Raw genomic sequence first — 18,342 nt, 5'->3', positions numbered from 1 at the left:
ATGAATTCCCTGTCGATGGCGAGCGATGCGATGGTATACGCTGGAGACCTTTACCAATGGAGAATGATAAAATGAGCATGAGTACAGGTCAGTTAGACCATTGTGACAAATTCACCAGGAATTTATCATGAGGGTTCCCTCGTTGGATTGTTAAACACATTGCTAGCAATGAGTTTAACAGTCCAAATAACTAACCCATCCCCTTCCATCCACAGAGGGTTAGTTAAGAATATAAATTGAAATAGATATAGCTTTTAGTGTCATATCTCCCAGTTTTGAACTACCTAATGGTAATGTCGGAGTAGGCAGATGGTTACAGTGCTATGAATAACATCTACACAAAATAATAATACAATGTGCATTTGATGTTAAACTACCTAATTAAATAGTAGCGTAAACAAAAATAAAACAAACCAGACGCCAAACTGAATCATTATCTATACATCTATACATATAAATAAAATTGGAGTGTCTGTTTGTAAATTTGAAATAACCGTTTGTTACTACTTGCATATGAATATAAATACGGTACATACACCAAAATAACATTTTTACAATTTTTGTCTGTCTGCCTGTTTGTTTGTTCCGGCTAATCTCTGAAATAGCTGGACGGATTTTGACGGGAATTTTTTGGCAGGCAGCTGATGTAATAAGGAGTAACTTAGACTACTTTTATTTTAGAAAAATAAAGTAATATTCCACGCGGACGAAGTTGCGGATGCAGCTGGTAATAACTAAAATGAGAAAGGGACTAAAGAGAGATAACAGATGTCGCTAGTGTGCGGAACATTGCTATTCATTTTTTTTTATTATCACTTGGACATCAATAAAAATTAATAAATCAGTTGATTGCTAAAGCATAGCAGATTTTAATCCATTGATATTATTTTTTTCCATAACTTAGATATTGATTAAACTTGAACACATCGTGTGTACCGAGATACTTTTCTTTTACACCTTTATGTACCATTATGTTATAGCTAGCTAGCTATAATAGTCGGTGACGTAGACATCACGCCACCTTTTCCGACCAGTTGCTGTATTCCTATTGGTGGACAGAGCTTTTCCCCCTGCCACCATAAACAGGGGCATTCAACATGTTTAGTGTTGTACACCATTATTAAATCACTCGATTACACTGGCGTGTATTCTAAAATAAAAATTTGACATTTAAATTTATTTACAGAAATGTATTAAGGATTAATCTGTAGTAGTTAAAATTAATTATATGTCAACATATCGACTTCTGAGATTTTTATATTGATCTTCGAGGTACCAAATAATTTTGTTTATTTTATATGATAAAAAAGATTTACAAGAAAGAAACACAAAAACTGTATATCTCAGTTTTTGTTAAAGTTCCTAAGTTTTTGTGTTGTTTTGTTTTGGAATTATTCTAATTTATTTTTATTTCGCCAAGTTCATTGACGTGCTTAAACATAAATTAATATTAGACAATTTGCATAATTTTGTAACAACTAGATAAGTCATATGGTTTACATGGAAATAATAGCATATTCTATTATATATTCTATATGGTGAAACGGCTATCTAGCTTATAAAAAAACATAAACTTTTCATTAATCTTAAAACATGGAAAATGGAATCGACTTACAAGTAGCAATTGTTTTTGACATTTCATGTTTGTATCTGTGAAACATCACTAGATAGTTGCGTTACGTTACGGGTTTAGTGTTTACCTCGAGTTTATTTGAAAAAATTGTGATAATTTACAAGTGTGTTATTTGAAGTGATAAGGAAAATACGGAGGCAAGTATTTTTTAATCTACTGTCCTGAGGTTTATCGCACTATGCGTTGCATCGTATCATATATTTATGCAAATTTTATAACCTAAACACTTCAGCTGGTTAATTTAAATGTTTCGATTAAATGTGTTGTCTCGTTTATACATGAATAGTATTATTAGTGATAATAATTAATTTTGAATTAAAATGTGAATTTATCGCATACACAATTATCCTGGTTTGTGGGCTACACTTGAAAATGATTTTTGCAGTTCTTTTGTGTTACACAATTTCTCTATTCTCCAGTCTCGCGATTTATTCAAACTAACAGGTAGCAAATTTAGAAATACTGTATTTATAGAAATCTTATCTGAAACTGATCTAATATGTATTGAACCCCTAATTTTTTTTTAATATTTTAGATGCCTGACATTTAAAATATTTAGAAAACAAATTTACTTGTTTTTCATGATACTTATAAAAAATTGATGACATGACTCTATGCTAGATACATATAAACAGTTCTTTTGTTTTGATATGTAATACATATAAATATTTATATATTATATATATTTGGGTAGCAAGCATTGTAAATAACATAAAAATCTAGAAGTTTCCACAGAAAAATAGAACATTTAACGTTCAACTGACTATTAATTAATAAATAAACAAAATAAATCATTTATTAAATAGATAAAGTATAGAAATGATATGTTACATTATCATCGTGAATGATAAAATGTAGATGACATAATAAGAGAATTCAGAAACCAGTGAATGGTATTTTGGTTTTAGAAACAATATTTTTTAAATACTTAACTTTATACAACTATATTTATTATACATATAAATAAAATTATAGTGTCTGTTTGTAATATTGAAATGAACGGTTTTTACTACAAGCATATGAATGTAAATACGGTACATGCTCCATAATAATTTTTTTTACAATTTTTGTTTGTCTGCCTGTCTGTCTATTTGTTCCGGCTAATCTCTGAAATGGCTGGGCCGATTTTGACGGGACGTTTTTTAGCAGGTAGCTGATGTAATAAAGAGTGAAGAGTAAAAACTTTTATTTTAGAAATATAAAGTTAAATTCCATGCAGACGAAGTCGCAAGAACAGCTAGTTTTAAATAAACACCCATATTATTCATGTAGTAAGTTTTTAACAATTACCTACTGATAGAATATTTCAAATGATAGGTACAAACAACACAATGTTCTTTTAACATCATTATTTATAAAACACTTGAATATTTTAATGATATGTTTAAGAATGTAACAATTCCGTTATATACATGTTCTCCATGTATTTTTTCTTCATTTTAATTAAGTGATAAATTGCTACTTGTATTGAGATTCAATGTATTCAAATATGATATAAGTGTACTTGAAAGTATTAAAAAAAAATGTTTATGTATATTTGTAATTGTAATATATTTATCTTAACATTATTCTTTTAGAGGGAGTTAAAAAAATAATGTCTTATTTTTTGTCTATGTTATGGTGATTGATATTGTGATTATTGATTTCTGATGTTTTTATAATAAAAAATGTTATTATAGTTTTTGATTGTAATTCTTTATGGACACATTTAAAATTATAATCAAACATCGATTTGTGAGTAATTGTTATGAAATTTTATAATTAGATTATTAATCTGGAGTAGTCATACACTTAATCAGTTGATATAATGTGCTGCTACATGTCAAAATCAAAATCTTTTGTCCTGATAAACAGTAAAATCAATAATCATTTATTCATGTAGGACATTTTAGCCGTTTATAAACATCAATATTTTTGTATTAATATTTTTATCCTTACCATCCAGTTAATATAGATTCAAAAGTATAGAATATATTTTTGGCGCTCTATTCTTAATCTAGGAAGCATAGAGTAGAGTAACCATAGCCATACTACTTAATTTTATAATTATTGATTAAAATTTAAAATTTGTATTTGGAACAATGATTTACAGCCAGTGTTATTTCGAAAATTGTAAAGAGTTGACATTTCCATGTAATAATAATAGTAATAATCTCAGAATAATTCACACAGCGCCATCTAGACTCTAGTTAAGCCAGCTACACCCTGTGTTGTGGGTATATTATAAATAAATAAATAACCCTGGACAATTAACAAAGCGCCATCTAATCCCACGGTAAGCAGAGCTTGTGTTATGGGTACTAGACAACTGATATAAATACATAGATGTTTTTTTGTAAATACATAGTAAACACCCAGATCTATACAAACAATCATACTCATGAATACAAATGTTTGTGCCGTGCCAGGATACGAACCCGCGACCATCGGAAATAAGCCAGTGTGCTAAACCGCTAGACCACCGAGGCCAAAATGAACTCGCTAACAATGTAGTCTGTGTAATTCCTTATCATGATAACATTGAGCATTCCGCATCTTCCTTCTATGACAGATCTATTTAACTAATGAACCCTCTGTTTATTTTCCTCATATGTTTTCGTTAGCTGATTGTTTATCTTCACCTGATTTTATCATACTTAAATAATTAAAAAATATTTATTTTGATAACATTACTCACTGTTTTGTTTTGTTGTATTAAAGTTAAGGATCAAGTAATCGTAATTGATAGCGTTATTAATATACATATAAATAAAATTGGAGTGTCTGTTTGTAATATTTTATCCCACGAGACTACATACATGGGGTTTTTCAAGAAGGGTATATTAAGGTTTCTTAAGGGTCGGCACGAGCACGTGATACCCCTGGTGTTTCAGGCGTTCATAGGCTACTGTAACCATTTACCATCAGATGGGCCGTATGCTTGTTTGCCACCATCGTAGTATAATTTTTTTTTATTGAAATAACCGTTTTTACTACACGCATATGAATATACATACAACAAAAATTGTAAAAAGTGGTTTTTTGGTGTATGTACCAAAAAACACTTTTTACAATTTTTGTCTGTCTGTCTGTCGGTCTGTTTGTTCCGGCTATTCTCTGAAATGGTCGGACCGATTTTGACGGGACTATTTTTAGTAGATAGCTGACGTGATAAGAAGTAACTTAGGTTACTTTTATTTTAGAAAAATAAAGTTAAGTTTCACGCGGACGAAGTCGCGGGAATAGCTAGTTATACATAATATTATTGTAAATCATACATATCATTAGTGGGCAGGAAGGAAAATATACTATAATAATGCAAAATGAGGCTAATGAAGCACGTGGTTTATAACTAGTTGTAACTCGCAGCCTTGCCCGCTTATATTTGGATAAAATTATCCTATGTATATATCTACTACTAGCTGTACCCGCGACATTATCTGCTGTCCCTTCCGATCGATCCCCTGTCCAATTCAAACGGGGACCGATGTGACGACGACCTGAGCCGAGGTTCGGACCCCTAGCGGTGCCCTCAGACTAAAGTGGTATCCGTCAGGCGGGAGTTGGCCTTCAGCCGCTCCATAAGTCCTTCCGCGGGTTTGGAGTGCCATCTGCACTCGCCCCTATCGTCCGGTGAATCTGTAAAGGCCAGCTGCGGCCAACAACATTAGAGTAGTCCGAAAAAAACCTCATCCGCGTAAAATAGTGACCATCACCAAATAATGTAAAAATATTTAGTAATTTAACCTAATAAAAGCTAAATTCATAGTTCTAGCTTCAAAACTGACGAATTTATGTATAGAATTCCATTCAACTCAATCAACAGCCTAAAATATAAGTTTCAAGCTCCAATACTACTGGTCCCCAGCATGTACATCGGTACAGCGCAGCGCAAACTGGTGCACCAATCAATTATGACGACCTCGATGTTCTAGCGGGTTAACACACCGCGTTACTTCCAATGGTCGCGGGTTCGATTCCTCGCACGGCACAAACATTTGTATTCATGAGTATGATTGTTTATATCGGTCTGGGTGTTTTCTATGTATAATATGTATGTATTTACGAAAAAAATTATATCTATGTATTTGTATTAGTTGCTTAACTTGGGTCTATATGCGAATTGTCCTGAGATTATTATTATCATAGAAAAAAAAATTTTTTTTTTGTTGTATTTATCCTATAACGGAAAGGCAAAGGGAACTGCTCCCATACAGCCACAAAAATGTTGAGTGAGCATTGAATGACGTCCGTTCATAATTTGACAGGTGTGTGAATGATTTCGGGGGGCGCTAATTGAGCGGAAGATGTCTCAGTCAGTGGTCTCCGCGACCTTGTGCCGGTTAAGTGTAGGCTCCGTTTGCAATTTCAGGCCCCAGCGTCACCACAGATTATGACATCCATATCTTTTATAAAAAATTCTCGAGTCGCAATGTTATTTGCCATTCCGAAGTGGTTTGACCGATTTTTCTGAAATTCTATATGCATATTCAGTAGGTCTGAAAATCGGCTACTACCTATTTTTCATACCCCCGTTAGGGTTGTCCATCCCTAATATTTATTTTTTTATTTATTGGACTATTTTATTTTATAATTTTTCCATTACAAATGCATGCAACCCTAAGTTTTCATGATGTGGTGATCTATCACCAACCACTAGTGGTTGCTTTTGTTCGAAAATCGACCATAATCAATTTAAATTACAAGTATGAACATTACTAAAGTTCTATTGTCAAAGACTATACTTCTATGTCTGTGTCTATGTGTGTGTGTTTTATTGTGTTTACTAGTTACTCGCCCTGGCTTCGCCCGAGTGTACATGTATTATATATTTAAACCTTCCTCTAGAATCACTCTCTCTATTAAAAAAACCGCTTTAAAATCCGTTGCGTAGTTTTAAAGATTTAAGCATAGACAGCGACAGCGACTTTATTTTATACTATGTAATGATTATACATAAATAAAAAAATTGCATTATGCACTGTCTAACTGTATGTCAGTATATATAAACTAGTAAATGCGAAATTTCTTACTCCTGCGTCCGTGCAATTTTACAAATTTTTCATGAAAAGGGGGTAGGTAGTAAAAGTAGGTACAAAGTTTTTGCTTCGTATATTAATATATAGATTGATATATTTTTCAATGGTTGATACTGGAAATCTCTTCCCGCCTGCGTTAATGGATTACGCTGGCGGGGCACCAGTGGAAAATGAAAACATGAACATGTCAGATCAGTTAGCCCATCCAATTCCAATTCAAAAAACATTTATTTATGTAGGACATTTTAGCCGCTTATGAATAAAAAAAAAAATTATATTATATTTTTTTCCCTACCACCCATAGAGGCAAATTCGCTAGGAATTTATCATGATGACTTCAAGGGGAATCGCGTGGGAGTCCATTACCTTCTCGTTATCACAAGTTCGGAATCCTTCGCCGTCTAAATATTTGTATTCACGAGGATGTCCGTTCGTCAGTCGGTCCGGATGTTTTATATGTTTAATATTTACTGAGAAATAAAGTTGTTAAATAAAAATAATCAGTTGTAATGCCTTGTTTGGAACCATTTGGCGCTGTGTAATCTGTTCAGAGATTTTGCGTTTGCCTTCATAGTCTGAGGGCACCACTAGGAGTTCGAACCTAGGCTCAGGCCGTCGTAATTTTGATCCCCGTTTGAATGTGGTCACGGGGGATCGATCGGAGAAAATATACATTTTGTAAATTAAAAATGGCACCTCCTTTCTGTATCGCAGAGATTTTTCAGTATTATTTACATGACTATGCCTACTTTAAGATGAACAACGTTGATAAAGAGTTATGCACTAAATGAATTCTATTTTTCGAACGTCATACTTTCTGGGTAAAAACGTTAGCAGTTTCCTAATTATTATCTTATAATAATAATCTCAGGACAATTTACTTTAATTTACTTATAATTTAATTTAAAATTAAGCTAGCTAAAGCTTGTGTTATGGGCACTAGATAACGGATATAAATACATAGATACATTTTTTTTTTCATAAATATATTATTAAACATAGAAAACATCCAGACTGATGAAACTAAACAATCATACTCAGGAATACAAACGTTTGTGCCGTGCGAGGATTCGAACCCGCGACCATCGGAAGTAAGGCGGTGTGCTAAACCGTTATACCACCGAGGCCGTCAAATTATTACACATTTACATTACTTATTTGTTGACATGACTGTATCATGCGATAACTCGGTTTGTTTCTTGTAAAATTGTAACAATTTTCGTAGCGCCTTTTTATTGCAAAGGAATCAGCATCATCGTCATCGATTCATCTTTCCATAGATATTATAGAACAAAGTCGTCCTGCTGCGTCTGTGTGTATGTTCTTGACAATCTAAAGAACTGCTGACTGGATTTTTATGCTTTTTCGAACATCAACAAATGTGAAAAGTAATTTAAATTCGTGTAAAGCCGGAGTGAGTTGCTAGTATGTTATGAGTTATACACAAAATTAATTAAATTTTTCAAACTTCTTACTTTCTGGGTAAAAACGTTTGCAATTTCCTAATTGTTATCTTATTTGTTTATATGACTGTCTGTCACATCACTTTTTATAATCACTGCATTTGGTCATATCATGCGATGACTCGATTTGTTTCTTGTGAAATTGATAAAATTTTCTCAGCGCCATTTTATTGGAATGGAATCATCATCAAATTATCTTTCCATAGATATTATAGAACAAAGTCGTCCCACCGCGTCTGTGCACATGTTCGCGACAATCTCCAAAACTACTGAACGGATTTTCATGCGTTTTCGAACATCAACAGATGAGAACAGTTACACTGTGAAAGTAATTTAAATACCCGTGTAAAACCGGAGTGAGTTGCTAGTATACGATAAATCATATATAGCGACACACTCAACAATCATACTCATGAATTCAAATGTTTGTACTGTGCGCGGAATCGAAGCCGCGACCATTGGAAGTTAAAAAGTACTAAACCCCTACACCCCCGAGGCCATCAAGCAATAGAATAGTTCAAAAAGGTCAGTGTCGCGGTATTCAGTTAGTATCGAGTAGAGATAACCGGTGTCGCCATAGAGGTGGCCCTATTTGATATTTATTATTATTATTATTATTATTATTACATATCACGCCATTCTGTTGGTTGAGTAATTAATTACAGATAAATAGCATAATTAATGCATCATTAATGCACAGGCATTAACTGAGCACGAAGTACGAACTGTTATCAGTAGGTCTGAAGTTCGTATAGTTTGAGTGTTAATCCCATGATAACACGTGGTCAGGTAGAAATATTTGAGAATTAAAAGTAATACGCACTTGGCAATGATTGTTTATTTATTTGTACACACATAGGAAAAAAACAGTGATACAACAAATGTAATGTATGTTAGAATTCACATCATTATTGTAGAAAAAATGCGATATTTTAAAAATATATTAAATGAAGGTAGTTTGTTTTTAGTACTAATGAAGTACTAAGGATTATTACGAATATTGTAAATAGGCATAGGGGGAGTAAACGGTTACCGTAGCCTATGGACGCCTGAAACACGTTTTAACTCACACACACATAACCTTCGATATCGATATAGATAGATAGATATATCGTTTATTTGTTTGTTACTAATCAGACACAACATGTTCATAAGAATTTATCCTATTTAAAACTGTAGTACATCACTTACTGCACTTAAACTGCTCTGTTGTCAACAGTTCTCACGTTATTCGTAACAAGCTGTGCCCACGGCTTCACCCACATGAAATTTATAGCCTATGTGTTGTTCTGATGTGTAAACTATATTATTGTGTAAAGTATCATCAAAATCTGTTCCGTAGTATTTGCCTGAGAATGACAAACATCCATCCATCTGTCTATTCCTACTCACGAACTCTCTCGTCGAATCTCGTTGTAAGATTAACAAGATTAAGACTAGTGGCCATTGCTAGTGATACACCATTTACCATTTCCCTCCTTGATACCATTGTGGTTATTTCAAGATGAATTGGTCACGATGGGGTAACTGATTAACTGGGGTAACGCAGCGGGAACACCATTCCATTATCATTCATTAAAAAAAATAACAAGATTAGAGGTGTAGTTTAGTTAACACTAGCTACCCACCCCGACTTCGCACGGGTGTACATGTATTATACATATAAATCTTCCTCTTGAATCACTCTATCTATTAAAAAAACCGCTTCAAAATCCGTTGCGTAGTTTTAAAGATTTAAGCATACATAGAGACGGACAGACAGCGACAGCGACTTTGTTTTATACTATGTGATGATATGGCGACTAAAGGACCTTGTACCATCGAACGTGGGCGTTATCTAACCGAGAACCAAACGCCGACCCTTCAATGGGAACTCCACTGATAACGTAGGTTCTAATCGCCTATTATCACTGGAAAGTTCAATGTCGGCTATTTCACTACCACTGTGAAGTGTATGACAGATAACAACCAGGATGTCACTCTGTAATTTAAGATTTTAATCCTATAAACAAACCGACAATTTTTTAACCAGATACACTTTATACTACGTCTAGAATCTGCAGATTTTGCCAAACTGAAGACGAAACGCCTCTACACATCCTATGTGGTTGTAGCCCACTCATGCATAAACGAAATATCTCCTTTGGAAAGTTTACACTCTTTCCCGAGGAGATAAAAACCATCGCTTCTAAGAATATCCTTCAATTCTTGTCCCTGACGGGTCTAGATAGGGAACTCTGAAAAAAGGGCGAGCACAATAGATCTATGTAGGTCGCAGTGCTACAGGTGCTACAGGCACCTGACAATAGCCCAAAAAATCTAGATAGACTCCGTCGTTCTCGTGAACGAGTGCTGCTTCTAGGGACTGGTCTACTCTACGCACTTCGACTGATACACTCTTATATGGATCTCAACCAGTTGGATGTAGATTTAATATTTTCTCTATTTGAATATTTAATTAGTTGGAACTTTGTATTCACACACTTCAACTTAAAAATATAACAACATAAATATTTAAAAGAGCAACGTGCAATTTTCTTGCTCATTCTTCTTGTGATGACTATTCAAAAGTGCTTCAATGTAAGTGTATTTGACAAAATGATTTTCTATTCTATTCTATTTCATACGAAGTCGTCTGCGTGGATACGACACCTCTTCACTTTAATTTACTAGTGGTCACTAAAGATGTCTAAATTGAAGCATAATTTAACAATCAGTAAGATTATAGACAAGTAATATTAAAGACAAATTTATTAATTATTTCTCAATTTGACCACAGACTTAACAAAAACAAAAATAACAATAAACAAAAGAATATTATATCTGCTTGTGTGTGTAATATTTTTTATTAATTTAATGTATTTTATGAGCATAATTTAATGAAATATTAGCATTCTACACTCCTCCATATAAATTATAAGCGTGCGAAATTTTTTACTCTTCGGTTCAAGCATCAATCAGACAGACAAAATCATAGGTTAAAAAAAAATAGTGTAGGTTAGGAAATATATTATGCTTCTATATGTAGGTCGTATTTATAAAAAACATATTTGTTGCAAAAATATCTAATTAAAGATGAAATCATTCCGTGAACATCGTTGTTTCGTTTTTCGCCACCAAGATGATTTTCGGGAGACCGCGTGGAGGTCGACTCGATCACCTCCTCCGTAATGTTAGTTAGAAATAGGTGGGTATAGTTGTGTAACTAACTGCTGGTTTGATGTTTACCACTTATTTCTGTCATGGGCAGTGTACCGTGGTTAGTTGTTTCGGTTCAAATGATAAGAAAGTCAGCTTGCAATTGTCAGAGGCGACATAAGGGTCTACACGCAACACAATTTGTTTTGTCGGCCTCGGTGGTGGGTTCTATTCCTCGCACGGCATAAACATTTCAGATACAGTATTCATGTATGATTGTTTGTATCGGTCTGGGTGTTTTCTATGTATATTGTGGATGTATTTACAAAAAAAAATATCAAAGTATTTATATCAGTTGTCTAGTACCTAGTCAAGCTCTGCTTACCGTGGGTCTAGATGGCGCTATGTGAATTGTCCTGAGACATTATTATTATGAATTTCAAATACAGACGGTCATAACTAGTATTAGAGGTTATCAGTAATTTGTCGGACTTCAAGAGTATTAAGTTATTACAAGTTCTAGATAGGGATTCTGGCTGGATTATTGTATTGATTAGATATCTAACCGGTAATAAAACTGAACCGCTTTTAAATTTACAATACATATGGGTACAATGTGAATATATATACAGAAACGGTGCAGTGCCCTTTGTTCTGGTGTATTAGTATTATCACAAACTATCAGAGTAAGAGAATTTTCTTGTAAATCCTCAATAAGTACATATATATCAATTGCCTGATAGTATAGATGTTTTAGAGGAGGGATTTGGTTTATCGGCAGCATTGTTTGTATTCATAACATGAATTCCATATATTGTATTGTATGAATTGAAAATAAATATATTTTTTAAATTTCGAAATATAATTGAAGTTCAAGTAAACAAAAGAAGTGCCATCAGACTGAAATGGTATCCAGGCGGAACCTCTGTCATCAACAAAATAGTGATACGTCTGGTGGAACTGTAAATTAAAATTAAATTATCATGTAATTAAATTTAATTAATTAATTAAATAGTAATACGTCTGGTAAAATTGTAGAATAAAATTAAATTATCAATTAATTTAAATATAATAATTAAAATATTCTATTTATTTACTAGAATATCCTATGATAATCTCGATGAATGGCGGTCGTCCTCATTGCGGAATCACCTTCCAGCAATGGTATTTCGGAAACGATACGGTACGGAAACCTTAAAGAAAAGAGTTTCTTAAAAAGTCGCCGTATTTGCAATTCCCCTGGTGTTGCGGATGCTCATGGGCGACGGTAATCACTTACCATCATATGAGCCACAGCTTGTTTGTCCCCAGCTATCAAAAAAATGATTAAAATAATTTACTTTAAGAACTAGGAAACCATTCTCCTATGGATGAATTGCGGTCCTCCACAGTGCCTTTTTCCAGAAACTTTTTGCCACACACAAACACCACATCGTTGGAATCGCCTTCCAGCAATGGTATTTCCAAATGGATAATGAAACCTTTAAGAAAAAAGTTCTTTTGTTTCTTCTTAAAAAGCCGGCAATGCATTTGCAATTCCCCTGGTGTTGCATATGCTCATGAGCGGCGGTAATCACTATTAAAATAATTTAGTTTAAGAACTAGGAAACCATTCTCCTATGGATGAATTGCGGTCCTCCACCGTGCCTTTTTCCAGAAACTTTTTGCCACACACAGACACCATATCGTTGGAATCGCCTTCCAGCAATGGTATTTCCAAATGGATAATGAAACCTTCAAGAAAAAAGTTCTTTTGTTTCTTCTTAAAAAGCCGGCAATGCATTTGCAATTCCCCTGGTGTTGCGGATGCTCATGGGCGGCGGTAATCACTTACCATCATATGAGCCACAGCTTATTTGTCCCCTGTGCTGTAAAAAAACACTTTAGGCAACTGTTTAAAAAATGAGTTCATTTAAAAAACTAAGGGTTTTTAACTGCAGTGTTAAGATATCACACATGCAATGCCGCGGGTAAAAGCTAGTTCGATTGATTGGAAAAGATCCCCTCCTGTATTACTCTTAAGTGGTTCGTGGCTCTGACTCGGAACGTTGGACTTTGGTCCCCGTATCAGGACGATTGTTTCATTGCACCAAGTCAGCAACACGTCATCCATCCGCCATTCAATGATTCTCTTTGTTTGCTATGCCTAGATTTATTTTATTATACACTAGCTGTTCGACTTCCACCGGATGGAAATCAAGTTTATTTTTGAAAAATAAAAGTAGCCTAAATTACTCCTTGTTACATCAGCTACCTGCCAAAAAAAGTCCCTTTCAAAATCGGTCCAGCCATTTCAGAGATTAGCCGGAACAAACCGACAGACAGGCAAAAATTGTAAAAAATGTTATTTTGGTGTATGCACCTTATTTATATTCATATGCATATAGTAAAAAATGATTATTTAAATATTACAGACTCTCCAATTTTATTTATATGTATAGATAGAAACATTCTTTATTCAAAACAAAATATTACACTTTTGAATAGTCATAATTTTTATTCTCACTCATTGGGTACATGCTCATTCTTCTGTGATGAATCTGCTCATTACAGACGAATGAGCAAGAAACTTCTGTGTCGCTCTTTTAAATGTAGTTTAGGGGTTTAGCCAGTATGCTTTTCTTTTGATAGTGGAGAGTTCGAATTCTTGTACGGTGCAATCATTTGTACTCATAAGTGAAATTGTTTGTTTATATCTGAGTGGTTTTTATCTATATTTTGCATGTATTTACAAAAAAGAAAATATGTATTGATATCAAAAGCCTAGTTCCCATATACACAAGTTCTGCTTAGCTTGGCACTAGATGGCGTTGTTTGAACAACACCGCTTTAGGTCCGATGGTCGCGGGTTCGATTCCTCGCACGGAACAAACATTTGTATTCATGAGTATGATTGTTTGTATCGGTCTGGGTATTTTCTATGTATAATATGTATGTATTAACGAATAAAAAAATTATCTATGTACTTGTATCAGTTATCTAGTACCCTTAACACAAGCTTCAGATAGCTTAACTTGGAACTAGATGGCGCTGTGTGAATTATCCTGAGATTATTATTATTATTTTTACGGGAATTTATTGAATTTTATGTTTTCATCTTTCGCGACATTTATTTCAACTTCAACCGGAAGTCATCTTCAGGGCAACTGCGGTGCATTCGTCACAGCATCTTTTTTTTTTCTCAAGACAATTCACACAGCGCCATCTTGCCCCAAGTTAAGCGAGCTAAAGCTTGTGTTATGGGTACTAGATAACTGATACATATACATATACATACTTATATATTTTTTTGTAAATACATACATATTATACATAGAAAACACCCAGACCGATACAAACAATCATACTCATGAATACAAATGTTTGTGCCGTGCGAGGAATCGAACCCGTGACCATCGGTCGTAAAGCGGTGTGTGTGAGTGTCTATAACAAAAAAATATTGTTTTTCTTTTACGACCCTCACAGAATAGTTTCGCGACGTTTCTGTGCACGCGACCCAGATGTTGATAAGCACTGTCTTAAACTATGTACTCGTTAGCATCACGTTCCTTCATTGTCTCACGTGTGTAGGAGTACGGTCGAGAGATACATAACATTTATCAACCGTGTGTTGTGATTAAGCATTTATTCCAACGCAGTATAGCTGATATTCGCTTGGAGCCGTATAACGCGAAAAATACTAAGGAAATTATTCTCTAAGAACATAACTGATGATATGTTTCTATTGTCCTTTTGCTACTGTTTACTAGTTTCATACCGCGCTTTCGTATGTATCGAAATCTAGTTACAGTTGCGAAAAAATATTATTAAAAAAAACTTGACGTTCATAAGCGGCTAAAATGTCCTACATGAATAAATAATTTTCGATTTCATTTGAACCATCGCATCGTTCCAGTCGCTCGAAGTTGCGGTAAAAAGATAGTTGAAATGTACCTAATAAACAAAAATATAATCATATATGTTGTTGTTATATATTATGTTTGTATTTTCCCGGAATATACATTTATTATACTCATAACAATGATGATATCTCTGAACATTATTGTACTAAATATGGATAATAGATAATTCTTCTACTGTACTATCTGCTATTTTAATGTATGATAGTAGAATGTTGCACCCGCCTGTGTTAACGATTTAAGCTGGCGGGGCACCAGTGGTGGATGACAAGAAGAGTATGGGGTCAGGACAGTTAGTCCATCGTGACAAATTCACCTTGATGGCTAGGCCACGTGCAGCTCAAATATTGGACGAAAATTAGAAGAATATCGATGACCTAAACCGCTAGATGCGTTTTATTAACACACAGACACAGGGGGGAGCGTTTTATTGTGGACTCACACACAATATACAGTCAGACCTCCACGCGGTTCCCCCTGGAAACCATCGTAATAAATTCCTGGTGAATTGGTCACGATGGGCTAACTGACCTGACCATGAGCATGAGCTCATCTTATCATGCTCCACTGGTGCCCCGCCAGCGTAAACCGTTAGCGCAGGCGGGAAGACCATCCCATTATCATCCATAAAAAAAAAAACACACAGACACAGAGACAGTTAGCGCATTGTGACAAATTTACCACAATGGCTTCCTATTAGGTACATTGATTGAAGTAGAAAAAGTATAATCCATCACATTTAAAATAAGTATTGTTGCTAAGTAACAGTTTGTATGTAACGTGCAACTGCAATCGGAACGAAGTAAATTATATTTACTACTATATATGTAATCCACTCAAAATATGGTCCAACAGAAATTATTAGTATTTTAACAGATTTAATTTTGGATATGTTTTTTGCTAGTAGTTCTATTGTTTACTCTTCTGTATATTGTTTTATGTTATGTATGTTATTTAAATGTAGAGATGTAGAATGTCTTAAATGTAATGGATTAAGGGACCGTATTAGGCACATTGATTGAAGTAGAAAAAGTATAATCCATCACATTTAAAATAAGTATTGTTGCTAAGTAACAGTTTGTATGTAACGTGCAACTGCGATCGGAACGAAGTAAATTATATTTACTACTATATATGTAATCCACTCAAAATATCTCTATCACTTCCAAGGGACCGCTTGGAAGTCAACCAAGTCAAATCGGCAACCATTGGAAGAAAATCGGTAACTAAACCGCTAGACCAACAAAGTCGTCAATTCCATATTCACCCAAAAAAAAACCTACGGTTGTTAACTCCTTAACGTGATACTCGTACGATATAGATTTGGTGCTAATCAAATAAACGACTAATCACTCACTGACTAATGACTAATTTATTTACTTACCTATATATTGTGGCACATCGGGACAAATTTACAATGATGCTATCCATGGGGACAGCGCTAAAATTTGAAAAATATAATTATTTTATTGGTACATTACTTGGTTGACTTCCTACTACTGATATTTTTATGGTTGATAATGGAACGTTGCACTTGTCTGCGCTAACGGTTTTCGCTGACTGGGCACCAGTGGTGGACGATAAGAAGAGTATGCGCTTAGGAAAGTTAGTCCATTGCGATAAATTCACCACGATGGCTTCCAAGAGGACCGCGTGGAAGTCAAACCGGCGACCATTGGAAGAAAATCTGTACACTAAACTTCTAGACCACTGTTGTTAACCCACGTGATAGTCGTACGATGTAGATTTGATGCTAATCAAATAAACGACTAATCACTCACTGACTAATGACTAATTCATATACTTACTCACACTTACCTATACATTGTAGACATGTACTTATCGCCGTTGTGTTGTTTTGTGTGTCTATCCCACATAATTAATCAGTTACCTACTGACATAATATCATTTTTTTTATCATTTCAAAACATAATGCATTCCGATCGTGCCGATAGGACTGACTACTTGAAATTTAAAAATTGTCTCAAATATACTTGAAGCGTCTATTTGTAAATTCAAATTAATAGCTTTTCTATATGTATATAAAACTATACACGGTACTTACAAGAAAAAAATTGTCTGTCTGTCCTTCTTAATCTCTAAAAGGGCAGGACTGATTCTGACTGGAATTGGACTCGCAGTTAGCTAATGTTATAAGAAGTGTCTTGGGCTACTTTTGTTTTAGAAATTTTATTATTTTTACTAGAAGTTGAATTTCATGTGAACGAAGTCACGGATTTCTTAAAATTGGAGTGTCTGTTTGTAATATTGAAATAACCGTTTTTTACTACATGCATATGAATATAAATACGGTACATACACCAAAATAAAATTTTTTAACATTTTTGTCTGTCTGTTTGTCTGTTTGTTCCGGCTAATCTTTGAAATTGCTGGACCGATTTTGAAAGGACTTTTATTCGCATGTAGCTGATGTAATAAGAAGTAACTTAGGCTACCTTTATTTTAGAAAAATAAAGTTATATTCCACGCGGACGATGTCGCGTGTACAGCTAGTAACAAATATTTTTGTCGTCCGGGATTCGAATAGGCGACCATAACAAGTGACGGTATTCTAATAATTTTCCTATGTCCTTTATTTTAATTAAGTAATTTATGCTTCCATTCAATTTCAACTGAATATATTGTTTACATTACAACTAATTTGAAGTAGGAGGTGCTATTTGTTACTTTATGTATGTATGTTTTTTGTATGAACTGTCACGCGATATCTTCGTCATAACTAAAGACATCAGAAGTGTTTGTTTTGCTTTTGCTGTTGTATAATTTTATGATATACTAGCTGACCCGCGTAGCTTCGTCTGTATCACACTTAGTGGACATTTATCATTATACGAGCGACCCGTTCTGGTTTTGCATGGATGCATTACAAATCTTTGAATTTCAAAAAACGGTTATTTCAATGTTACAAACAGACACTCCAATTTTATTTATATATACTACATATATACTTAATTTGATTCGTATTTTTGTGATTACATCGAATCGCTACTATGACGTAGGCATCCCCTAAGAAAGGATTTTGATAAATTCCACCCCTAAGGGATATAATAGGGGATGAAAGTTAGTATAAATCTTTTTAGATTTTCGACTGATTGAACTGAAATTAAAGATTGGTGCTACTATAATGAAGACGTTCGCTTAAATAGGATTTTGATAAAATTAACCCCCAT

General features: G+C 34.1%; 1 protein-coding gene across 1 annotated transcript in view; it reads left to right on the top strand.

Annotated features, from left to right (window-relative positions):
* Positions 1-1,653: 1,653 nt before the first annotated feature.
* The window catches only part of LOC131851676 (long-chain-fatty-acid--CoA ligase 4), a 76,883-nt gene continuing 60,194 nt past the window's right edge, over positions 1,654-18,342 (top strand). The window contains exon 1 of the mRNA XM_059202207.1: positions 1,654-1,770. The gene's annotated coding sequence lies outside the window, so the exon portion shown is untranslated. The remainder of the gene's footprint in view (positions 1,771-18,342) is intronic.

Source organism: Achroia grisella, unplaced genomic scaffold (assembly GCF_030625045.1).
Source record: "Achroia grisella isolate CSIRO2021 unplaced genomic scaffold, CSIRO_AGI_Agris_v1 utg794, whole genome shotgun sequence".
Classification (NCBI taxonomy): domain Eukaryota; kingdom Metazoa; phylum Arthropoda; class Insecta; order Lepidoptera; family Pyralidae; genus Achroia; species Achroia grisella.
This window is presented reverse-complemented; position numbering and strand designations above follow the sequence as displayed.